Source organism: Myodes glareolus, chromosome 1 (genome assembly GCF_982192425.1).
Source record: "Myodes glareolus chromosome 1, mMyoGla1.1, whole genome shotgun sequence".
NCBI lineage: Eukaryota > Metazoa > Chordata > Mammalia > Rodentia > Cricetidae > Myodes > Myodes glareolus.
This window is the reverse complement of record NC_142026.1, coordinates 2,593,189-2,620,697: the sequence shown is the minus strand read 5'-3', so window position 1 is coordinate 2,620,697 and position 27,509 is coordinate 2,593,189. Positions and strand designations below refer to the sequence as shown.

Sequence of the window (27,509 nt, the reverse complement as noted above, 5' to 3'; positions counted from 1 at the left end):
TATTTTGCTTTCTCCATTGATAGTGAAAGCTGGCTTGCCTGGGTATAGTATTCTGGGTTTGCATCCATGGTCTCTTAGTTTCTGCAGTACCTCTATCCAGGATCTTCTGGCTTTCATGGTTTCCATAGAGAAGTCCGGTGTAAGCCTGATAGGTTTACCTTTATAAGTTACTTGACCTTTTTCCTTTGCAGCTCTTAAAATTTTTTCTTTAATTTGTATGTTTTGTGTTTTGATTATTATATGGCGAGGGGATGTTTTTTTCTGATCCAGTCTATTCGGTGTTCTGTATGCTTCTTGAACCTTCATAGGAATATCATTCTTTAGGTTGGGAAAGTTTTCTTCTATAATTTTGTTGAATATATTTTCTGGGCCTTTGATCTGAAGTTCTTCTCCTTCTTCAATCCCTATTATTCTTAGATTTGGTTTTTTTATTGTGTCCCAGATTTCCTGAATGTTTTGTGAAGAGAATTTGTTGGATTTGCCATTTTCTTTGACCAGAGCATTTATTTTCTCTATGGTATCTTCAGAGTCTGAGATTCGTTCTTCTATCTCTTGTATTCTAATGGTTATGCTTGATTCTGTAGTCTCCGTTCGTTTACCTAGGTTTTCCATATCCAGCCGGTTCTCGGTTTGTGTTTTCTTCATTGCCTCCATTTCAGTTTTCAATTCTTGCACTGTTTCCTTTACTTGTTTGATTGTTTTTTCTTGGTTTCTCAAGGTCTCATTCACAGATTTACTTATTTCTTCAAACTTTTTGTTATATTTCTCATCTAATTCTATATTCATTTCTTCAAACTTTTTGTTATATTTCTCATCCAATTCTTTAAGGGAGTTATTCATATCCTGTTTAAGGGACTCTATTGCTTTCATAATGGCACTTTTTTCCACTTCTTCTGGGTTAAGGTGTTCAAGTCCTTCTATTGTAGGGTCGTTGGGATCTGGTGTTTTCATGTTGTTTTTCAGATTGTTGGATGAGGTCTTGCCTTGGCGTCTGCCCATCTCTTACTTCAAATGTTCTCTATTGGAACTTCTGTTACCGGGTCAGGTTCCCTTCTTGGGCAGGGACTTCACTGACAGAATGCCCACCTTTCCTCGGGCAGGCTAATGAAGCACAGGCACTCCCTCTTTCCGGGATGTGCTTACAATGCAGGCCCAGCTCGCAAGGCAGCTGAGCTGGGGAAATTTTATGGCCCCAGGGGGAAGGGAGAAATATAGGAATTCGTACCTGGATGGGAGCTGGAATGGCAGGCGGGAGTGGGTAGCCAGGACTGCAGGGCGACCTGGGCATCTATGGGGTCGGGGAATGCCCAAGCGCCTCCTCACCGGGACCCTGCCCCGGCCCGAAGGACACTCACCCCTCCGATGGCCCTCTGCTAGAAATCAGGGCCCCTGCTGGTCAGGAATGTGACTGAGCTGGCCCCTGGTCCACCTGTCCTCCGGGAGGCCTTTCAGACCCAGCAACTGCCTCCAGCCGGGATGCGCCTACAGCCCAGGCCCAGCTCGCAAGGCAGCTGAGCTGGGGAAATTTTATGGCCCCAGGGGGAAGGGAGAAATATAGGAATTCGTACCTGGATGGGAGCTGGGATGGCAGGCGGGAGGGGGTAGCCAGCACTGCAGGGCGACCTGGGCGTCTATGGGGTCGGGGAATGCCCAAGCTCCTCCTCACTGGGACCCTGCCCCGGCCCGAAGGACACTCACCCCTCCGATGGCCCTCTGCTAGAAGTCAGGGCCCCTGCTGATCAGGCAGGAATTTCTTTAAAAGGAGAAAAACTGATATTATATAGCCTCTTGGATTTTAGGTGGGGAGAAAAAAAACAGCAAAAAACAAGCAAAACAATGATATTAAAAAAATAAAACAATGAAGTAGCTAAAAAATTTATTTCAATGATACAGTGAGCTGGTAAAGGCATTGCACATTATTCAATAGGCAGCTACATACTATACTATATAAAGCAGTCATAGGTATTCTATAGGTACTGTATGCCATTCTTTTTTTTTAATTGAGCTCTACATTTTTTTCTGCTCCCCTCCCTCAACCCTCCCCCAAGGTCCCCATGCTCCCAATTTACTTAGGAGATCTTGTCTTTTTCTACTTCCCATGTAGATTAGATCTATGTAAGTCTCTCTTAGGGTTCTCATTGTTGTCTAAGTTCTCTGGAATTGTGATTTGTGAGCTGGTTTTCTTTGTTTTATGTTTAAAAACCACTTATGAGTGAGTACATGTGACAACTGTCTTTCGGTGTCTGGGTTACTTCACTCAGAATGATGTTTTCTAGTTTGCTACGGACTGGCTCAGGGGAGCCACTCAGACCATAAGGGAATCAGGGCAAAGGCACAGGAGAAATCAGGATATGGCGGAGGAAATTGACAGACAGTCATTCTCAATGTATTTTTGAAAATGCTGCTGCTATTTACTTACTTCAGTGCAGGATTATATATTTCTTTTTTACAATCAAAGAACTTGGCAAAGGCATACATCATCAGATCATAAAACAGAAAAGAACAGCATAAAATAGTTTACAAAAAGAATCTTTGAAGATGCTTTGACTTGGGTACAAGGACTTCTGCTCTCTCACACTTTACAAAACAAACTCTCTCCTCTTGCCTTCATAGAGATCACTGCCCTTGAGCTAGACCATCTTTATCAGCTTGCAGGTGGCTGGTTGGTTTAAGCTAAGTGACCTTGTGTGCCTGGGTGAGAAAAAAAAGGCTACTATCTCCCTGGGAAAGCTTTCTGCTAGGAAATTTCTAATACATAGTCTTCAATATCTCTGAAGTTTACTTTATATCACTAACTTCAACTCTCCTCCCTTCTCAATTCTCAGGCTCAGATATTGTCAGCTTAGGCTAGGTCTTTTTCTTCCCACAAGAAAGGTTTCATAGGCCTTCTATTTACAACTGTACATATTTCTCAGGCAAATGCCTAAAGCCTCTAAGGTTTTTCCTAGTAAAATTAACTCCCTTTGTTCCACATCATCAAGGAATTGTCCTGATGATGATTCTGGCAATTCCCAGAACTGGCTACTTTTTTAAGGTTTTAATTAATAGTGGAGCAGATTTCAAAAATGTCCTCAGCAGTTTTGTTTGTATCCGCAACTGCCTGGAATAGTCTGATCTGTTAGCAATGTGCAAGAATCACAAAGAACACACAGACAAGGGAAAAGACAGACATATGGCTCCAAGGACAGCTAGGTCGAGTCAGTACAAATGGCAACTCAGGTGGCATTACACCACAACTGATTGCCACAGGGCAGCCAGGGACTCAACTCCGAGGAGCGCGGATCCCTATCCTCTGGCAGTATTTGCCTGCCTAGTCAGCATTTCTGCTACACTGGCGAGACAGCCATGGATGTAGCACTAGTTCCATCCATTTTCCTGCAAAATTAAAGATGTCATTATTTTTTCTGCTGTGTAGTATTCTATTGTGTAGATGTACCACATTTTCCTTATCCATTCTTTGGTCAAGGGATATTTAGGATCTTTCCAGGTACTAGCTATGACAAGCAATGCTACTATGAACATAGTTGAGCACATGCTCTTTTGGTACAATTGAGCATCCTTTGGATATATACCCAAAAGTGGTATTGCTGGGTCTTGAGGAAAGTTGTTTCCTAATTTTCTGAGAAATCGCCACACTGACATCCAAAAGGGGCTGGACCAGCTTGCATTTCCACTACAAACTGGGAAAAGATCTTTACTAACCCCATATCAGACAGAGGTCTGATCTCCAAAATATACAAAGAAGTCAAGAAATTGATCATCAAAAGAAAAAATAATCCAATAAAAAAATGGAGTACAGACCTAAACAGAGACCTCTCAAAAGAGGAATCTAAAATGGCTGAAAGATACTTAAGGAAATGTTCAACATCCTTTGTCATCGGAGAAATGCAAATCAAAACAACTCTGAGATTCCATCTTACACCTGTAAGAATGGCCAAGATCAAAAACACGATGACAACTTATGCTGGAGAGGTTGTGGGGTAAAGGGAACACTTCTATATGCTATTCTATAGGCAGCTATACACTACCTTTTAGGAACTGAAACATTTTCATGATTGTCTTGAGAATCGGCTCAATAATGTGACATCCCATCCTTTCTTCACAGTACAGGTCACTTGTGCAACTTAGAATCTGATACCAACTCAATGGTGACAGTTTTGGCAATAAACAAGAATCTGCTCTTCAGTGGCCCCAAAATAAGTCTGTTCCAAGATGCACATCCTGTGCCCCACTCCCAACCCCAAGACAAGACCCAAAAATCTGGGCGCCTCCCCATATCAGCAACCATGTACCACCACATCTGAGACCACCAAAGACTTGGAGCTGACTGTCCCTGGAGAGATGTGTATCTGGCTTCCCTGCTGGAGGGCCCTGCTCTCTAGACTCTAATGCCCAGAGGCATATCCTGAACCCAACCTCCACCTGTCAAAGCCTGAGGCCTGGAAGGAGACACCTCTCACTCCTAACCATCCCACAGCACATCTCTGACTACTGGAGCCTTGGCACTGACTGCCATGGAGAGGTGAGTATCTGGGTTCCCAGCAAGAGGGCCCTGCTGTCCAGGTCCAAGCCCACAGAGGAACATCCCATGCCCCAGCCCCAACCACCAAACCCCAAAGACCCTGGTGCAGTTGCCTCTTACCTGCAACGATTCCTCACTGCACCTATGACCACCAGAGCCTTGGCCCAGACAGTAAACGGAGAGGAGTCCCCCAGAGAAAAATCTGTAACCATCTAAGCAACAAGCCCCATCTGAAGTAATTGGAGGAAGAGAGACCCTCCTGAAGCATAGGCCCCACCTGCACCCCTTGGAGGAAGAGATGGGTAGGCACCAACACAAAAATACATTCAACAACAGAAAGAGCAATATGGCAACACCTGAAGCTAGAGGTCCTACAAAAGGAAGACCTGAAATTCTAACGCAGAAGAAGCAGAAGAAAACATCCTTAAATATTACTTTATGAAGATTTTAAAGACCCTTAAAAAGGAAATGAAAAATCCCATTAAAGAAATGGAGGAAAAAAAATGGAATAAATAAATAAACCTTTTAAAGAAAACAAAGAAAAAAACCAACCAAACAAGTGAACAGTTCAAACAGTTCAAGACTTGAAAATTGAAATAGAGACAATAAAGAAACCACAAACTGAGGGAATTCTAGAAATGGAAAATCTGGGTAAACGAACATGAACTACAGATGCAAGCTTAGTCAACAGATAGAAAAGATGGAAGAAAGAATTTCATGAGTTGAGGATACAGTAGAGGAAACAGATTATATTATATTATTATATTATATCCAACAAATCCTTCACACAAAACATTCAGAAAATCTGGGACACTGTAAAAAAGACCAAACCTAAGAGTAATAGGGATAGAAGAAGAACTCCAGCTCAAAGGCACAGAAAATATATTCAACAAAATCATTGATGAAAACTTTCCCAACCTAAAGAAGGATATGCCTATGAAGGTATAAGAAGCTTACAAAATGTTAAATAGACTGAACCAAAAAAATGTAGCTGTACCATATAATAATCAAAACAGAAAACATACAGAACAAAGAAAGGATATTATGAGCTGCAAAAGAAAAAGGCTAAATAGCACACAAAGTCAGACCTATCAGAATTATACCCAACTTCTCAATGGAAACTATGAAGCCAGAAGGTCCTGGACAGATGTGCTGCAGACACTAAAACCATGGATGCAAGCCCAGACTACTATACCCAGAAAGCTTTCAATCACCATAGTTGGACAAAACAAGATATTCCATGACAAAAATAGGTTTAAACAATATCTATCCACAAATCCAGTATTACAGAAAATATTAGAAGGAAAACTCCAACCCAAGGAAGTTAGCTATACCTACAAAAACACAGGAAATTGATAATCTCAAACTTCATACCAGCAAACTCCAAAGAAGTGAAACCTATGAAAACTATCACCGAAATATAGCAGAAATTAACAATCACTGGTCATTAGTATCTCTTAATATCAATGGATTCAATTTCAATTCACTTATAAAAAGAGACGGGTTAACAGAATGGATATCAAAACAGGATCCATCCTTCTGCTGCATACAAGAAACACACCTCAACCTTAAAGACAGATATTACTTTAAGGGTTGGTAAAAGGTTTTCCAATCAAATAGACCTAAGAAACGAGAGGGTGTAGCTATTCTAATATCTAACAAAATAGACTTCAAACTAAAATCAATGAAAAAAGATAGAGAAGGACACATCATACTCATCACAAAAAAATCCAATAAGATGAAATCTCAATTCTGAACATCTATGCCCCAAATACAAGAACACCCACATATATAAAAGAAACATTACTAAAGCTTAAATTGCACATCAAACCAACACACTAATGGTAGGAGACTTCAACACCCTACTCTCACCAATGGACAGGACTGCTAGACGAAACTAAACAAAGAAATAAGAGACTAACAAATGTCATGATACAAATGGACTTAACAGACATCTATAAAACATTTCACCCAAATACAAAATAATACACTTTTTTCTCAGACCTCATGGAACCTTCTCTAAAACTGACCACATACTCAGTAACAAAGCAAACCTCAATAGATACAAAAAAGTTGGAGTACCCCCGCCTCCGCATCTTATCAGATCACCATTGCTTAAAGTTAGATTTCAACAACACTAATTTGTAAAATGTATACAAACTCAGGGAAATTGAACAATGCTCAACTGAATCACCCCTGGGTCAAGAAAGAAATTAAAGACTTCCTAGTATTCAACGAAAATTAATGTACAACACACTAAAGCCTATGGAACACTATGAAAGCAGTACATAGAGGAAAGTTCATATTACTAAACGCCTACATAAAGAAAGTGAAGAAATCTCACACTAACGACTTAACAGCACATTTGAAAGCCCTAGAACAAACAAAGCAGACTCGCTCAGCAGGAATAGACAAGAAGAAATAATCAAATTGAAGGCTGAAATCACTAGAATAGAACAAAGAAAGCAATACAAAGAATCAATGAAACAAAGGGCTGGTTCTTTGAGAAAATCAACAAGACAGACAAACACTCATCCAAACTAACAAAAAAGGCAAAAAGAGAATATCTAAATTAATGGAATCAGAAATAAAACTGGGGTCATAGCAAAGACACTGTTAAATCCAAAGACTCACTAGGTCATACTTCAAAAATCTGTACTCCACAAAATTGGAAAATCTAGAGGAAATGGACAATATTCTGGATAGGTACCACACACAAAAATTAAATCAAGACCAAATAAACAATTTAAATAGACCTCTAACCCCTACGAAAATAGAAGCAGTCATCAAAAGCCTCCCAACGAAACAGTCCAGAGCTAGATGACTTCAGAGTAAAATTCTACAAGAACTTCAAAGAAGAGCTTAATAATATCTGTACTACTCAAATTGTTCCACACAATAGAAACAGAAGGAACATTGTCAAACTCTTTTTACAAGGCGACAGTAACCCTGATATCCAACCACACAAAGACTCAACCAAGAAAGATAATTACAGACCAATCTCCCTCATGCACACTGATGCAAAAATATTCAATAAAATATTGGCAAACCAAATCCAAGAACACATCAAAAAAATCATCCACCATGATCAAGTTGGCTTCATCTCAGAGATGCACGGATGGTTCAACATATGAAAATCTGTCAGTGTATTCCACCATATAAATAAACTGAAAGAAAAAAACATGATTATCTCATTAGATTTTGAAAAAGCCTTAGACAAAATCTATAACACTTCTTCATGATAAATGATTTGGAGAGGTCAGGGATACAAGAAACATACCAAAACATAATAAAGACATTACACAGCAACCTGACATCCATCATCAAATCAAATGGAGAGGATCTCAAAGCGATTCTACTAAAATCTGGAACAAGAAGAGTCTGTCCATTCTTTCCCTTATCTATGCAGTACGCTACTCAAAGTTCTAGCTAGAGAAATAGGACAATTAAAGGAGCTCAAAGGGTTAATAACTGGAAAGGAAGAAGTCAAACTTTCACTATTTGCAGATGATATGATAGTTCATATAAGTAACCCCAAAACTTCTATGAGCGAACTTCTACAGCTAATAAACACCTTCAATAATGTAGCAGGATGCAAGATCAACTTAAAAAAATCAGTAGCCCTCCTATACACAAATGATAAAAGGGCAGGAAAAGAAATTAGAGAGAACAAGACAAGGCTGTACACTCTCTCCATACCTCTTCAATATAGTCCTTGAAGTTCTAGCAATAGTAATAAGATAGCATAAGGAGATCAAGGGGATTCGAATTGGAAAGGAAGAAGTCAAACTTTCATTATTTGCAGATGACATAATAGTGTACATAAGCGACCCCAAAAACTCTACCAAAGAACTGCTACAGCTGATAAACACCTTTAGCAATGTGGCAGGATACAAGATTAACTCCAAAAAAATCAGTTGCCCTCCTATACACAAAGAACAAAGAAGCAGAGAGGGAAATGAGAGAAATATCACCTTTCACGATAGCCACAAATAGTATAAAGTATCTTAGGGTAACTCTAACCAAGGACATGAAAGATCTATTTGACAAGAACTTTAAGTCTTTGAAGAAAGAAATTGAAGAGGATACCAGAAAATGGAAGGATCTCCCTTGCTCTTGGATTGGGAGGATCAATATAGTAAAAATTGCAATTCTACCAAAAGCAATCTATAGATTCAATGCAATCCCCATCAAAATCCCATCAAAATTCCTCACAGACCTTGAGAGAACAATAATCAACTTTACATGGAAAAACAAAAAACCCAGGATAGCCAAAACAATAAAAGTACTTCTGGAACCATTACCATCCCTGACTTCAAACTCTATTACAGAGCTACAGTAATGAAAACAGCTTGGTATTGGCACAAAAACAAAGAAGTTGACCTATGGAATCAAATCGAAGACCGAGATATTAATCTACAAACCTATGAACACTTGATTTTCAACAAAGGAGCTAAAATTATACAATGGAAGAAAGAAAGCATCTTTAACAAATGGTGCCGGCATAACTGGATGTCAACCTGTAGAAGAATGAAAGTAGATCCATATCTATCACCATGTACAAAATTCAAGTCCAAATGGATAAAAGGCCTCAATATTAACCTGACCACACTAACCCTGATTGAAGAGAAAGTGAGAAGTAGTCTACAACACATAGGCACAGGAGACCAATTCCTACGTATAACCCCAGTAGCACAGACAATAAGAGCAACATTGAATAAATGGGACCTCCTGAAACTGAGAAGCTTCTGTAAAGCAAAGGACACTGTCATTAAGACAAAAAGGCAATCTACTGACTGGGAGAAGATCTTTACCAACCCCACATCAGACAAAGGTCTGATCTCCAAAATATATAAAGAACTCAAGAAACTAGACTTTAAAATGCTAATTAACCCAATTTAAAAAATGGGGCACTGAACTGAACAGAGAATTCTCAACAGTAAAAGTTCAAATGGCCAAAAGACACTTAAGGTCACACTCAACCTCCTTAGCAATCAGGGAAATGCAAATCAAAACAACTCTAAGATACCATCTTATACCTGTCAGAATGGCTAAAATTAAAAACACCAATGATAGCCTGTGCTGGAGTGGATGTGGAGTAAGGGGAACACTCATCCATTGTTGGTGGGAATGCAAACTTGTGCAGCCACTTTGGAAATCAGTGTGGTGGTTTCTCAGGAAACTGGGAGTCAACCTACCTTAGGACCCAACAATTCCACTCTTGGGAATTTACCCAAGAGATGCCCAATCATACTACAAAAGCATTTGTTCAACTATGTTCACAGCAGCACTATTTGTAATAGCCAGAACCTGGAAACAATCTAGGTGCCCCTCAATAGAAGAATGGATAAAGAAGGTGTGGCAATATACACTTTAGAATTCTACTCAGTGGTAAAAAACAATGACATCTTGAATTTTGCATACAAATGAATGGAAATAGAAAGCGCTTTACTGAGTGAGGTAAGCCAGACCCCAAAAGAGGAATATGGTATGTACTCACTCATAAGTGGATTCTAGCCATAAATAAAGGACATTGAGCCTATAATTCGTGATTCTAGAGAAGCTAAACAAGAAGGTAAACTTAAAGAAAAACATATAGTTATCCTCCTGGATATTGGAAGTTTACAAAATTGCTGGGCATGGGTTGTGAGCAAGGGGGTGGGGGTGAGGTGGAGATAAGGGGAGATGGGGGGAGAGAAGGGAGAAGGGGAGGATGGGGAGAACTTGAGGGAATGGGATGATTGTGATGAAGGAGAGTTGGATATGGGAGCAGGGAAGTATATAACTTAATTAAGGGAGCCATTTCAGGGTAGGCAAGAGACTTGACTCTAGAGGGGTTCCCAGATGTCCAAGCTTGTTCCTTGAGCAGCAGAGGAAAGGGTGCCTGAACTGGCCTTGTCCTATAGCCACACTGATGAATATCTTGCACATTACCATAGAACCTTCATCTGGTGATGGATGTAGATAGAGACAGAGACCCACACTGGAGCACTGGATTGAGGTCCCAAGGTCCAAATGATGAGCAGAGTGAGGGAGAACATGAGCAAGGAAGTCAGGACTGCGAGGGGTACATTCACCCATTGAGACGGTGGGACAGATCTAATGGAAGATCACCAAGGACAGTTGGAATGGGACTGATGGAGCATGTGATCAAACCGAACTCTCTGAATGTGGCTGATGATGGAGGCTGACTGAGAAGGCAAGGACAATGGCGCTGGGCTTTGATTCGACTGCATGGATGGGCTTTGTGGGAGCCTTGTCTGATTGGATGCTCACCTTCCTGGAACTGGGGGGAGCCGGGAGGACCTTGGACTTCCCATAGGGTAGGAAACCCTGACTATTCTTTGGCCTGGAGAAGGAGGGGAAGGGGGGAGGGAGAGGGGAGGAGAGGGAAGTGGGAGGAGGTGGAAATTTTAATAAAAAAAAGTAGAAAAAGAAAAAGAAATCAGAGAAACATCACCCTTTACAATAAACAGCCACAAACAACATAAAATATCTTGGGGTGCACTAATCAAAGAAGTGGGAGACTAGTATGAAAAAAACTTTAAGTCTTTGAAGAAAGAAATTGAAGAAGATATCAGAAAACAGAAAGATTTCTCATGCTCCTGGATAGGTAGAGTCAACATAATAAAAATGGCAATCTTACAAAAGCAATCTACAGATTCAATAAAATCCCCATCAAAATTCCGACAAAATCCTTCACAGACCTCAAAAGGACAGCTCTCAACTTCATATGGAAAAACAAAAAAACTCAGGATAGCCAAAACAATCCTGTACAAGAAACAAACTTCTGGAGCATCAACAACTCTGAGTTTGAGCTCTACTGTAGAGCTATAGTAATGAAACAAGCTTGATATTTTCAAAACAGACACATGGACCAATGAAATTGAATCGAATACCTAGATATTAATTCATACACCTATGAACACCTGATTTTTGACAAAGAAGCTAAAATTTTACAATGAAAACAGACAGCACCTTCAACAAATAGTGCTGGCATAACTGGATGTCAGCAGGTAGAAGAAGGCAAATAGATCCATATCTATCCCATGCACAAAACTCAAGTCCAAATGGATCACACACCTCAACAAAATGATTGGCACTGAACCTGATAGAAAAGATAGCGGGAAGTAGACTTCAATGCATGGGTACAGGAGACCACTTCCTAAATATAACACCAATAGCACAGACTCAGAGACCAACAATCAATAAATGGGACAACCTGAAACAGTGAAGGCAAAGAACACAGTCAAGAAGACAAAGTGGCTACCTATAGAATGGGAAAAGCTCTTAACCAACTCCACATTGGATAGAGGACTGATCTCCAAAATACACAAAGAACACAAGAAACTAAACATTAAAATACCAAATAATCCAATAAAAAATGTGGTACAGATCTAAACAGAGAATTCTCCACAGAAGAATCTCATTTGGCCAAAAGACATTTAAGGAATTGATCAACATACTTAGCAAACAGGGAAATGTAAATAGAAATGACTCTAAGATACTCTGTGACACCAGTCAGAATGGCTAAGATCAAAAACAGCAATGATAGTTTGTGCTGGAAAGGATGTGGAGTAAGGGGAACACTCCTTCATTGCTGGTGGAAGCACAAACTTGTACAGCAATTTTGAAAATCAGTACGGCAGTTTCTCAGAAAATTTGGAATCAATGTACCTCAAGATGCAGCAATACCACTCTTGGGCATATACCCAAAAAGATGCACACTCATACCACAAGGATATTATTCTTAACAGTCAGAACTTAAAAACATCCTAGATGTATGTCAACAGAAGAACAGATAAAGAAAATGTGGTACATTTACACAATGGAGTACTACTCAGTGATAAAAAACAATGAAATTTGCATGCAAATGCATATAACGAGAAAAAAAACATTCTGAATGAGGTAACCCAGACCCAGAAAAATAAACATTTTATATACTCACTCATAAGTGGATATTAGATGTAAAGCAAAGGATAATCAGACTATAGCCCACAACCCCAGAGAAGCTGGTTAACAAGGAGAACCCTAAGAAAGACATACATGGATTCCCCCAAGGAAGGGGAAATAGACAAGTTATCCTGAGAAAATGGGGAGCGTGCAGGATGTGTGCAGGTGGGTGGGGGGAGTCGACAAGGAAGAGCAAAAAGGGAGGGGGGAGGAGAAGGAGGGAGGATGAAAACAGGAGGGAATAGGATGCTGGAGACTGGGGAAGGACAGAGAGGGAGAGCAATGAAAAAGATAACTTGATTGTGGGAGCCATTATGGGTTTAGCATGAAATCTGGCACCAGGCAAATTCCTAGGAATCCACAAGGATGACCCCAGCTAAGACCCTACATAATAGTGGAGATGGTACCTGAACTGGCCTTCCACTGTAATCTGTAATCAGATTGATGAATACCTGAATTATCATTATAGAACCTTCAACCAGCAACTGATGGAAGAAGAAAAAGGAGACGAGTCAAAGTGAAGGACAAGTAATAATATGAGCAAAGGGGTCAACACCATAATGGGGATACCAAGAGAAACAGCTGACCTGAGCTAGAGGGAGCTCACTGACTCCAGACTGATAGCAGGGGAACCTGCATAGGACCAAACTAGGTCCTTTGAATGTGGGTGACAATTGTTTGGATTGCACAGTCTGTGGGGCCACTAGCTTTGGCTGTGGGACCAAGATTTATCCCTAGTGCTTGAACTGGTCTTTTGGAACCCACTCTTTTTGCCAGGATACCTTGCTCAGCCTAAATATGGGGGGGAGGGCCTTGGTCCTGCCTCAAAGCTACATGTCAGACTTTGTTGACTCACTATGGGAATCCTTACCCTGTCTGATAGGGATGGGGTGGGGGGAAGATGGAGGGAGCAGGAGGAGGCGAGAAAGTAGTAACTGGGATAGGTGTGTAAAATGAGAAAAGACAGTTTTTAAAAAATAATAATTAATTAATTTAAGTTTAAAAGGAAGGAAGGAAAGAAGGAAGGAAGGAAGGAAGGAAGGAAGGAAGGAAGGAAGGAAGGAAAGAAGGAAGGAAGGAAGAAAAGGAGGCTGCCACAAGCAGACAGGTCCTAACGGTACACTACAAGAAATTATCAGAAATTTCTTAAAAACAACTGTGGATGGCTGCTGTGCCAAGGGTAAGAAAGCTTACACCCAGGTCATGGGTATAAGGACTTCCTTTTCTGCCAAAAACAATGGTTTCAAGCAAAGACTCCTAGTGGACAAGCCTTGATGGGTCTTTACCTAAATGGATGGCTCCAAGTTTGAAAACCATTTTAATGAGATTAACTCATTTTATTCCTACCATAATCTTTTGGTCAGGAAAGCAATTTTAATAACCCCACTTGATAAGTAAAATAAAAGTTCAGATTTAGAGCCCTACTTTGAATAGCAGGATAATCTGAAATGTTAATTTTGAAATTTTCAAAATCTCAAAATTTTACTTCCCCTCAAACTATCTTTTAAGGTAAAATCTGTGCCTGTAATAACTATAACTCATATTCTTCCTAGCTATTACATAGAAAGTTTTAACAAAAAACTTATTCATTCCACCAGCAGATGAAAAGCACATCTCCAGAGATAAGAAATGGAAATACTGATCCACAAGATTTCAGTTCAAAAAACACAAGATTCCCCTCCCTTACAACATTTAATTAAGCACTTCCAGTGTTTAATTTCATATTTCCTTGGGAGGGAGGCAAATCTCTCCAGGAGAAAGAAGCAAACCCCTACCTTTGACATACCTTCTTGCTTACAGTTTCCCAGGACAGCAACAAAGCTGGCTCACTTGTCCCTGCCCTTTCTTCAACCTTATTCAGAACCAGTGTGTATTATCTACCAAGCTCCTTCTGGTCTAATGTTACAGGACCAGCCTTTTCCTCTAAACAGTCAGTGCGAATAAGAACACTGTATTTCCACAACTCAGAGGTGAAGTATGCAATGGCCATAGACCTACAATGTAGTCTGCCATCATTGTTCACATTAGGAAGCTGAAGATATGCTGATCTCACTTGTCATTTTTTTTAAATTCCACAGCTTTGAGAAGAAAACTCAAGAATGTTACTCACTGATCTTCTAAAACTACAAGTAATAATCGGCAACATGGAAAAAGAACTGTTTTTTCTCCCATGCTCATTATTTCTAAAACTTTCTATACAAAAATCTACATATGTAAGTGAAAAGATGGTTTACTATATCAAATAAATCATATTGGTTTTTTAATCACAGCAATAAGATGATCAGAAGAATACAGCAAAAGTTAAGAAGCCAAAGTACTTAAGCTATACAGATGGGAACTGTACAGATATAGGGGAGAGAGACAAAAGGAGGAGGAGGGGAGAGGAAAGGAGGGTGAGAGGCAAATAGTACTTGCCTTCAGGTGAGACATCAAATATTGAATAACTCTAGTCAGATGCTTTCATATTTCAAAAATTATTTTGGATTTATTTTTTTTATTTCTGTCTGAAAGTACATGTGAAACTTGTATATACTATAAGTGTTACATCTCTGAGAGGAAAGGTATTCTGGCAGTAGGAATACCAAAGTCATACCACCAAACAAACCTAATACCAAATAATTTTTGGGAAAGACACAAGAGGGTGTTTGCCTCTGCTTGAGAGAAAAGCAGCAAAGAACTGAACAGGACATAGGCCTTATGGGTTTTTGGGGGAGGAAGACCTCTCCAGGGCGACCTGATCTTGAGGCAAGTTCAGGAATTGCTGTAATTCTCTAGCCTGATCTTGGGGGCAAACTCATGAATTAATGGAATTTTGTGACCTGATCACAGGCTTTTTTTTCCTGTAAGGTAGAGCTTAGCCACCTGCATCTCCAGACAGAAATAGCCATTAAAATAAAACTGTAAGAGTAGTCTTGAGGGACAGGGCCTGTGCCACATGCCTCAAGGGACTAGGTCTGGCTATCAGAGTAGTCAGGGCCTGGTCCCTCATTCATTGAGGGGCTTATATTCACCACATTAAAGCATGGTTCTGCATGTATAGCAGCTCAAGCAAAGTGCAAGAGAAAGCAAGCACTGAATAAACATGGGCTTTTCCTTCACCTGGCGGGGCAGAAATTATCCGCTGCTAACATTTCTGAAAGGCCTGACTCAAGTTACCCAAGTATTATAAAGATCTACCATGTGGCCGGATGTGGTGACACATGCTTTTAATCCTAGCACTCAGGAGGCAGAGGCAGGTGGATCTTTGTGAGTTCCAGGCCAGTCTGGTCTACATAAGGAGACCAAAACCAAAAAGACTACATCTAAAACCACAACAGCCAAATAAATAAATAAATGAGAAGTTTATGTATTTGTATTTCAGTTCTGTCATTATCTCATTATCCTGCTTCATACAGTGACTATCGTTTGCCATCAGGTGACAATGAAACAAAGGCAGGTCAAAAATTGGCCAAACAGTACCAGAGAAAATCTATCTATATTTCACGCAACTGCTTATTTGAAATGTATCAATAAATGTATAGACTTTCCTGGCATCTGATGACAACTTTAAAAAAAAAAAAGGAGGGGTGGTCATTTAGGAACTAATGTGCTAAAAAAGTTATTTCCTTTTAGAAATTTTAATTCATTTTAATTAGAATGGATATTCCCATATGGGGAAACAAGGCACTGTGCAGGGTAAAATAGGTTAAAAGCTGATTTAAAAACAAAAAGAAAGAAAAAAAAGAAATGCTTCAGCACTTACCTCTGACCCCAAACTGAGAGAAATAATCTCATCCTCAAATGCAGAATGTGTGTCAATATGGGCAGGAATTCCTGAGACAGAAAACATGACAATATCACTTCATCGTCCATCGTAGATTTAGACTACACGCATGGAGTCTCACATAATTATGGTGAAAAGATTGTTTGGTTTTTTAGAAGGGACTATAATCTCAATTAGAGGGAAACAGAATGAATATGACTCAACAAAATTAAACTAAATCTAAAACAGGATAGCTCAACATCAAAGTTAAATGACATTGAGAATTGACTTTAAATAAAGTTTCAGGAGTAACTGCTTAAATAGGACACTTTCCATTCACAGTTCAAGAGGTCAATGTGGAAGACAAATACAAGTCATTCTTTTCCATAAACACATGGATTCTCAAAAACTTGGACAACAGAGGTCATTAATACACTAAAGACTTAGTTATTAATAATTAAGATATCACTTCTTCCATTCATCAGTCTGGCAAATGAGTAGACATTGGTAAAGAAAGTGTAACTCAGAGAAAAGATACAAAGAAGAAAGATATATTCTACTAAAGAATGTATAGACTGGTGGAAAGCCAGATAGGAAAACAAGAAATTCAAATACTTACAATATTAACACCACAGTACACATCTGAAGTCCTAGCCCCGCGGGAGCTGGGAAAGGAGCAGCTCATGTTTTAATCAGTCTTTGAGGGCTGGGAATGTAGCACAATGACTGGGTTCCTGTCCAGCAGGACTAAGCTGTGGTGATATTTTGTTTGTGCTATAATAATAAAGTTTGCTGGAAGATCAGAGTGCAATGCTAGCCACTAGTTAACCACAGAGGCCAGGTGTGGGAGTCTGCATTTCTCAATGGATACCCACGCCCGACCCAGGCTGCGCGCTTCCTGAACTCGGGCCCACGAGAAGGGACAATTTCCTGAGGGTTGAAAAAGAAGACACACACACAAAGAGACCTGGCTCATCTACAAGAGTAAATGGCAACTTTATTAAACTCAAGTCAGATATTTATACCAGTGGGCAACCAGGATCAAAAAGGCAAGGCCTCCTCCCAACCAGAAGCAGGAGGAGAAGATTAAAGCCTCCCGGCCCCTCGGGCAGGGTCAGCTAGGGGAGGCAGGCATGGGCCCACTGCTAAGACCTTGAATACAAGTGGAATCACCATAACAAAGAGAACCAGGTTCTTGCTAAGTTATCCCCTCAAGCCAGAGCTAGAGCAGAGACTCCAGGAAGCCGGAGGTCACACGGCCCTGCGAATCGTCAGGAGAGAAGGGAAGAAACTTTGTTAGCTACAGCCAGGCACTTGGGAAAAGGAAAGAGAAAGTGATTGATATGGCTCAGCAGAGAGAAGAAGTGATAATAAGGCGAGGTACAGAAAGGAGCTCAACCTTTTTCAGCTGAAAAGTTAGCTAGGCAAGAGGTGGCTGTGGCTGACTCCTTTGTCTCTCTGATTTTTCAGCATTTATCCCAATATCTGACTTCAGGTTTTTATTATAATTCATACTACACTAGGTCCTATGTTTAATCCCCAGCATCACAATAAAACAATAAAAAATAAAATATAAAACATTCCATGATAAAAAAAAGGTGGGACAAAAAGTGATTCCCTTTGTAGTGGGGGGAACTCACTTAACTACAAATATCGGGTGAAAATGCTACTAATAACCTACCTATACCTAAGATTTTCACTGACAAATACTCCTAGAATTATCTTACACATTCTAAAGCAGCAGGAGAAAAATCATCCAACCAGTTAACTTTCTTCCTTTCTGTGGTTAACATGCTTCTTCTATTATGCATTTCTTGTTTTCCAAGCTACCAACTCCCTCTCTAACATGTTGAGAGAGGAACAAAAACTACAAACAGCAATGTATATCCATTTAATTATGTTTTATAATGGAAGCTTCTCAAGAAATGGAGGTACAGACTACAAGTAATAAGAAGTAATACAGATACTGAATATTATTGAAGCAGTCTAAAACTTAATTTTAGCCAAAATAAAAACAAAAAACACTGAATTTTGATCTTGAAAAGTTTCACAACCTTCTTAATTCTGAAATACACAACTGGGATATTAAAGAAGAAACAAATGGGACTGGAGATATGGCTCAGTGATTATGAACACTAGATACTCTTCCCAGAAGACCCAGGTTTAGTTTCCAACACCCACAAAGCAGCTCAGAACCATTTATAACTTCAGTTCCATGGGACATGATAGTTTCTCTTCTGACCTCCTAGGGCACTACAATCACATGAGATTCACAGACATGCATAGAGTCAAAACTCTCTCTTTCTCTCTCTCTCTCTCTCTCTCTCTCTCTCTCTCTCTCTCTCTCTATATATATATATATATATATATATATATATATATATATATATGAAAATAGATACCCTAAAATAAAAGAAAATGCTTTTTTAAAAAGAAACACCTAACATGCCCAGGCTCATACTAATTTATGGTCAACTGATCAGGTTTATGTTTAATGTAACCTTCTTTCAACCATTTTTCCAAAATGCTGTTGCAAATATCAGGAAGACCTCAAGTTTGTAACCAGAGAAGCAAAACACACTCAGAAACTATATATTTTTATTTTTATAAAATAAATTTATATTTAACTGAAAATATAAAAGTAACACTGATACTAATCTGAGCTTTTAATGTTGTGGTCAAAGCAAAAAAGATGACAAATCACAGGCAAAACAAATTAAAAATAGACCTGTAAGAATATTTAAAGTTTTTACACCATTGACACAATCAAATAAAAAGCATAAAATAATAATTTTACTAATAACAAATTTGACATTTTCTAAAGTGATAATAAACTTAATATACATTGAAATGCCCTTATCCAAAATCAGTGTTTAACCTTATACCGGGCTGAGAGTAATCTTATATTTTATTTTTGATGTGCTTGTGTTTTCACTATGACTAATCACATAGGCTTAGATATGGATATTTTCCATTGGGAGCATTATATCTGCTCTCAAACATCCTCAAATTTTAGAGAAATTTGAATTTTATATTTTCAGATTTACAGAGACTCAACCTATAGACTTTATGTTAGAAATTAAATTGAATACTTTGTCAATTTTTAAATATCTACAAGGTATATGGGAGAAATATACTATAAGTGGATGATAGGGAACTACTTTTATAATATGAAGCTATTCATCTTCAACTATGTACTTGAATAGATACACACATTTTGGATATGAATTCATTTCATAAAAAGTGAGAAGAATGTGTGTTAACCTGATTAGAGCACATGTTTCTAAAGGGAAGAAGAAGAGAAAGAGGATAGAAGTAAACAGGAAAACACAAAACAAAATTTTAAAAAAGAAAAAATATATGCACTCAAATAGGAACTATAAACGCAAGCATCACCAACAGAATATAAGAAATAGAAGAAAGGATCTCTGGTGTTGAAGGAACTATAGAGAAATAGATACATGGGTCAAAGAAAATGTTGTATCTAAAACATTCCTGACATAAACATTCAGAAAATCTGGGACACTATGGAAAGACCAAACCTAAAAATAATAGGAAGAGGAGAAGAAGATTTACAGCACAAACACAGCCCAGAAAACATTTTAAACAAAATCATAGAAGAAAATTTTCCTAACCAAAAAAGGACATGCCCATAAATGTACAGGAAGCTTACAGAACACCCACCAAATAGATTAGATCAGAAGCAAAAGAATAGTCACCACATAATAATCAAAACATAAAACATACAGAACACAGAGAGAATGCTAAAAGCTGCAAGATAAAAAGGTTAAATAACATATAAAGATAGATACATCAGAATACTTGATTTCTCAAGGGCAATTCTAAAAGAAGAGATGCTAGATCAGACTACTATACCCAGCAAAACTTTCAATCATCATGAATGGAATAAACAAAATATTCCATGACAAAGTCAAATTTAAAAAATTTCTATCCTCAAGTCCAGCCCCACAGAAAGAACGAGAAGGAAAACTTCCATGCAACGAGATTAACTAAACCCACAAAAACATAGGCAATAAATAATCTCACATCAGCATATCTCAAAGGAGAACCACACACACACACACACACGTTTGCACACAGTACAACAATAACAATATAAGAAAACAGCATCTCTCAATGTTAAAGGACTTGATTCCCCAATAAAAAGGCACAGACTAACAAAATGGATGTGAAAACAAGATCTGTCTTTCTGCTGCATACAAGAAACACACCCCAACATCAAAGACAGACGTCACCTCAGAGTAAAGGGTTAGCAAAAGATTTTCCAAGCAAATAACCCCCAAGAAACCAGCTGGTCCAACTATCCTAATATCTAATAAAGTAGACATCAAACAAAAATTAATCAAAAGACATGGGAAAGGACATTTCATACCCATCAAAAGAAACATCCACCAATATGACATCTTAATTCTCAATACCTTTCCCAAACACAAGGACACCCACGGTTGTTAATATTAATATTGGGAGACTTCAATACCCTGCACTCCCTATTGGACAGAACACTCAGACAAAAACAGAGAAAACACTGGAGCTAACAGATGTTATGAACCAAATAGATCTAAAAGATAACTACAGAATACTTCAAGCAAAACAAAAGAATATACCTTCTTCTCTGAACCTCATGGAACATTCTCCAAAATTGACCATATACACAGTCACAAAGCAAGTTTCAAAAGATAAAAGAAAATTGAAATAATCCCCTGCAACCTATCAGAACAACATAGATTTAAGTTGAATTTCAACAACAAAAACAGCAGAAAAACAACAAACTCATGGAAATAGAACAACTCTCTAATGAATGACTACATTGTAAAGGAAGAAATAAAGAAAGAAATTAAAGAATTCCTACAAATTCAATGAAAATGAATGCAGAATATATTCAAACGTATGGGACACAATGAAAGCAGAGCTAAGAGAAAAGTTTACAACACTAGTGCTTTTATCAAGAATTTGGAGAGATTGTATTCTAGTAACTTAGAAGCACACCTGAGAATTAGAACCAAAAGAAGCAAATACCAAGAAGAATAGATGGCAGGAAATAATCAAACTGAGGTCTGAAATCAATAAAATAGAAGCAAAGACAGCAATAAAAAGAATCAATGAAACAAAGAGTTGGTTCTTTGAAAAAAATTAGTAAGACAGACAAATCCTTCTACAAAATAACTAAAAGACAGAGAGGGAACATGCAAATCAACAAAATCAGAAGGAAAAGGGGGGACATAACAATAGACACCAAGGAAATCCAGAAAATCATTAAAAACCTATACAACACACAACTGGAAAATCTAAAAATGACAGACAAATTTCTTAATAGATTTCACTTACCATAGTTAAATCAAGATCAGAACTAGAAAGACTCATTAAAAGTCTCTAAAATAAAATAAAATAAAATAAAAATAAAATAAAATAAAAGCCAGGGCCAGAATTCTACCACATGCTCAAAAAAGAGGTAATACCAGTATGCCTAAAATTATTACACAAAACAGAAAAAGAAGCAACAATGCCAAGTTTATTATGAGGCTAGTCATCCTGATACTGAAACCACACAAAGACTCAACAAAGAAGAGAATTAATGACCAATATCCCTCAACACAAAAATATTCAACAAAATACTTGTAAACCAAATCGAAGAACACATCATAAAGAATATCAGCCATGATAAAGTAGATTTTAAACCAAAGATTCAGAGGTGGCTCAACATACGAAAATCAGTCAATATAAACAAACTGAAAGAAAAAAACAATGATCATCTCACTAGATGCTGAAAAAGTGATTGAAAAAAATTCAACACCTCTTCATTATAAAAGTCTTGGAGAAATCAAGGATATAAGGGATATACATCAATGTAATAAATGTAATATATAGCAAGCCAATAGCCAAAAACAAATTAAATGGAGAGAAAAATCAAAGCAATCTCACTAAAATCAGGAACAAGAAAAGGTTGTCTACTCTCTTCATATCTAGTCAATATAGTACTTGAAGTTCTAGTTAAAACAGTAAGACATCTAAAGGAGATCAAGGGGATACAAATAGGAGAAGGCAAAGTATCACTATTTGCAGATGATATAATAGTATACATAAGCGATCCCATAAATTCTACCAGGGAACTCCTACAGTTGATAAACACCTTCCACAAAGTGGTTGAATACAGCATTAACTCAAAAAGATCAGAGCTCTGCTATAAACAAAGAATAAACAGGTAGAGAAAGAAATCAGGGAAACAACACCCTTCACAATAGCCACAAATAATATAAAATATCTTGGTGTAACTCTAACCAAGCAAGTAAAAGACCTTTATGACAAGAACTTCAAGTATTTAAAGAAAAAATCAGAGAAGATAACAGAAGATAGAAAGAGCTCCCATGTTCATGTATCAGCAGGGATTATGTAGTAAAAACAGCCCTAGTATCAAAAGCAATCTACAGATTCAATGAGATTTCTATTAAAATCAAAGCATAATTCTTTACAGACCTTAAAAGAAAAATACTGAACTTCAAATGAAAAGACAAAAAAAAAGATAGCTAAAACAATCCTGTACAATAAAAGAACTTTTGGAGTTAGCATCATCTCTGACTTCAAGTTCAACTACAGAACTATAGTAATAAAAAGCCCATGGTATTGGCATAAAAACACATTGGCCATGGTAATGCAATTGGAGACCCACGCATAAATCCATACATCTATGAACACTTGATTTTTCTCAAAGTAGTCAAAATTATATAATGGAAAAAAGAAGTCATCTTCAACAAATGGTGCTGGTCTAACTGAAGGTTGACACAAGAATGCATTTTGAGACTTATCTATAAAGCTGCACAAAGTTCAAGTCCAAGTGGATCAAGGACCTCAACATAAGTTCAGGTACACTAAACCTGACAGAAGAGAAAGTGGAAGACAGTTTTGAATGCATTGGCACAGGAGAAAACTTCCTGAAAAGAACACCAAAATCACTGACACTAAGATGGAACCTCACGGAACTGAAAAGCTTCTGTAAGGCAAAGACATCATCAGTAGGAAAAATAGAAGCCTACAGAATGAGAAAAGATCTTAACAACCCTATATCTTACAGAGGGATAATTTCCAAAACGTATAAAGAACTCAAGAAATTAGACATCAAAAAATCAAGTAAGTCAATTTAAAAATGGGGTATAAATCTAAACAAAGAATTCACAACAGAAGAATGTCAGATATCCAAGAAACACTTTTAAAATGTTTAATATCCTTAGTTATTAGGGAAATGCAAATCAAAAGACTCTGAGATTTCATCTTACACCTATCAGAATGCTAAGATCAAAATCCCAACTGATAGCTCATGCTGTTGAGGATGTGAAGCAAGGCGAACACGCCACTCATATAGCCACTTTGGGAAATCAGTATGGTGATTTGTCAGAAAAATTGGAACTCAATCTACTTCAAGACCCAGTTATATCACTGTTACACATATATCCAAAGGATGATCAATCATACCACAAGGACAAGTGCTCAACTATGTTCATAGCAGCTTTATTTCTAATAGTCAAAATGTGGAAACAACCTAGTTGTCCTTCAACAAAAGAATAGATGAAGAAAATGTGGTATGTTTGCACCATGGAGTATTACTCAGCTGTTAAAAACAATGACATCATGAAATTCATAGGCAAGAGCTCCACCCTGCTAAGCTCTCCCTCCTGCCATCCCGGCTTCCATCCAGAGGGCCATTGGAGGGGTGAGTTTGCTTCTGGCCCATGGCAGGGGCCCGGTGAGGAGGAGCTCGGACTTTCCCCGACCCCATAGACTCCCAGGTCACCCGGCAGTACTGGCTCCACCCTGCTAAGCTCTCCCTCCTGCCATCCCGGCTTACATCCAGGTACAAATTCCTATATTTCTCCCTTCCCCCTGGGGCCATAAAATTTCCCCAGCTCAGCTGCCTTGTGAGCTGGGCCTGGGCTGTAGGCACATCCCAGAAAGAGGGAGTGCCTGTACTTCAAAAGCCTGCATGAGGAAAGGTGGACATTCTGTCAGTGAAGTCCCTGCCCACCAAGGGAACCTGACCTGGTACCAGAAGTTTCAATAGAGAGCATTTGAAGGAAGGGATGGGCAGATGCCAAAGCAAGACCTCCTCCAACAATCTGAAAAACAACATGAAAACACCAGTTCCCAACGACCCTACAATAGAAGGACTTGAACACCTTAACCCAGAAGAAGTGGAAAAAAATGCCATTATGAAAGCAATAGAGTCCCTTAAACAGGATATGAATAACTCCCTTAAAGAACTGGATGAGAAATACAACAAAAAGATTGAAGAAATGAGTAAAGAAATGAATGAGAAGTATAACCAAAAGTTCGAAGAAATGTGTAAATCCGTGAATGATACACTGGGAAACCAAGAAAAAACAATCGAACAGGTAATGGAAACAGTTCTACAATTGAAAACTAAAATGGAGGCAATGAAGAAAACACAAAACGAGGGCTGGCTGGATATGGAAAATCTAGGTAAACGAACAGAGACTACAGAATCAAGTATAACCAATAGGATACAAGAGATGGAAGAACGAATCTCAGAGTCTGAAGATACTATAGAGAAAATAAATGCTCTGATCAAAGAAAACAGCAAATCCAACAAATTCTCATCACAAAACATTCAAGAAATCTGGGACACAATAAAAAAAACCAAATCTAAGAATAATAGGGATTGAAGAAGGAGAAGAACTGCAGATCAAAGGACCAGAAAATATATTCAACAAAATTATAGAAGAAAACTTTCCCAATCTAAAGAATGATATTCCTATGAAGGTTCAAGAAGCATACAGAACACCGAATAGGCTTGATCAAAAAAAAACATCCCCTCGCCATATAATAATCAAAACACAAAACATACAGATTAAAGAAAGAATATTAAGAATTGCAAAGGAAAAAGTTCAAGCAACTTATAAAGGTAAACCTATCAGACTTACACCGGACTTCTCTATGGAAATCATGAAAGCCAGAAGGTCCTGGATAGAGGTACTGCAGAAACTAAGAGACCACGGATGCAAACCCGACTACTATACCCAGCCAAGCTATCATTCACTATCAATGGGGAAAACAAAATATTCCAGGATAAGAACAAATTTAAACAATTCGTATCCACAAACCCAGCCTTACAGAAAGTAATAGAAGAAAAATCGCAACCTAAGGAATCCAACATTGCCAACACTGCCTACAATAACTCAGACATCTAACGACCCTTCACGAGCTTAACTCAAAGAAGGGACACATACAAACTCTATTAAACAAACAAACAAAAATTAATAATAACCAGAGTCAACAACCACTAGTCATTAATATCACTTAATATTAATGGACTTAATTCACCTATAAAAAGGCACAGACTAAGAGACTGGATATGAAAACAGGATCCAACATTCTGCTGTTTATAAGAAACATACCTCAACCACAAAGACAGACATCTACTCAGAGTAAAGGGTTGGGAAAAGGTTTTTCAAGCAAAGAGACCTAAGAAAAAAGTAGGTGTGGCCATTCTAATTTCCAACAAAATTGACTTCAAACTAAAATCAATCAGAAGAGATAGAGATGGACATTTTATACTTATAACAGGAACAATTCATCAGGAGGAAGTCTCAATCCTTAATATCTACGCCCCTAATATAAAGCCTCCTACTTATGTAAAAGAAACACTTCTAGAACTCAAGGCAGTCATCAAACCACAGACACTAATAGTAGGAGACTTCAACACTCCTCTCTCACCAATGGACAGGTCAATCAGACAGAAACCTAACAGAGAAATAAGAGAATTATTGGAGGTATTGAATCAAATGGACTTAACAGACATATATAGAACATTCCACCCAAATAGGAAAGAATATACTTTCTTCTCTGCAGCTCATGGAACCTTCTCGAAAATTGACCACATACTGGGTAACAAAGCAAACTTCCACAGATACAAAAAGTATTAGTAACCACCTGTGTCTTGTCAGACCACCATGGATTAAAGTTAGAATTCAACAACAGTGCTACCCCCAGGAAAGCAACAAACTCATGAAAGTTGAACAGTCAACTACTGAATCACCCCTGGGTCAAGGAAGAAATAAAGAAAGAAATTAAAGTCTGTAGGGAGCCACCAGGATGTGGCCTTGGCCAGATAGTGCCAGCAGTCCTACAGCCTGGAGGTATACATATCCTTTGATGTTGCCGCCTTAGGCCGGTGTGCTCGGAGCCTTGTTTTGCATTTCAAGAGACTCGGTCTCCTGACCTGTCCCATGGCCTTGGGTCCTAGTAGAATGGCATCAACCAATCAGCATTCGAGCCTCTCACCCTAGAAAAGCGGCTGTCTTTGGATTTTTCGCTCTCTCTCGTCATCCCTGCTCCCCATTCCCCCTTTCAATCAAGGAGCTCTAATAAATTGTGATTGAGAAGGATTCTTGATTTTGTGATCGTCCATTCCTGCTGGTCAGGAAGCGCATCACAAAAGTCTTTCTTGAATTTAATGAAAATAAAGACACAAAATACTCAAACCTATGGGACACTATGAAAGCAGTGCTAAGAGGAAAGTTCATAGCACTAAGTGCCCAATTAAAGAAAACGGAGAAAGCACACATTGGAGACTTAACAGCACACTTGAAAGCACTGGAAAAAAAAGAAGCTGATTCACCCAGGAGGAGTAGAAGACTGGAAATAATCAAACTGAGGGCTGAAATCAACAAATAGAAACACAGAAAACAATCCAAAGAATCAATGAATCAAAAAGCTGGTTCTTGGAGAAAATCAACAAGATTGATAAACCCCTATCCAAATTGATCAAACAGCAGAGAGAGAACATGCAAATTAATAACATCAGAAATGAAGAGGGGGGCATAACCACAGACACAGAGGAAATTCAGAGAATCATTAGATCTTACTACGAAAGTTTATATGCCACAAAGTTGGAGAATGTAAAAGAAATGGACATTTTTTTAGATAAGTACCATATACCAAAGTTGAACCAAGACCAGGTGAACAATCTAAATAAAGCTGTCAGTCGTGAAGTATTAGAAGCTGTTATCAAAAATCTCCCTACCAAAAAAAAGCCCAGGACCAGATGGTTTCAATGCAGAATTCTACCAGAACTTCCAGAAAGAGCTAATACCTATACTCCTTTATGTATTTCACAATATAGAAACAGAAGAATCATTGCCAAACTCTTTTTATGAAGCTACAGTTACCCTGATACCAAAACCACACAAAGACATAACCAAGAAAGAGAATTACAGACCAATCTCACTCATGAACATTGACGCAAAAATACTCAATAAAATA

At 38.3% G+C, this 27,509-nt stretch overlaps 1 protein-coding gene and 1 pseudogene across 1 annotated transcript in view; both read right to left on the bottom strand.

Annotated features, from left to right (window-relative positions):
- LOC148123234 (tRNA (carboxymethyluridine(34)-5-O)-methyltransferase ALKBH8-like) overlaps positions 1-27,509 on the bottom strand; it is an 85,370-nt gene that overhangs the window by 40,021 nt on the left and 17,840 nt on the right. The window lies entirely within an intron of this gene.
- LOC148123235 (small nucleolar RNA SNORA24) lies at positions 4,107-4,220 on the bottom strand (annotated as a pseudogene).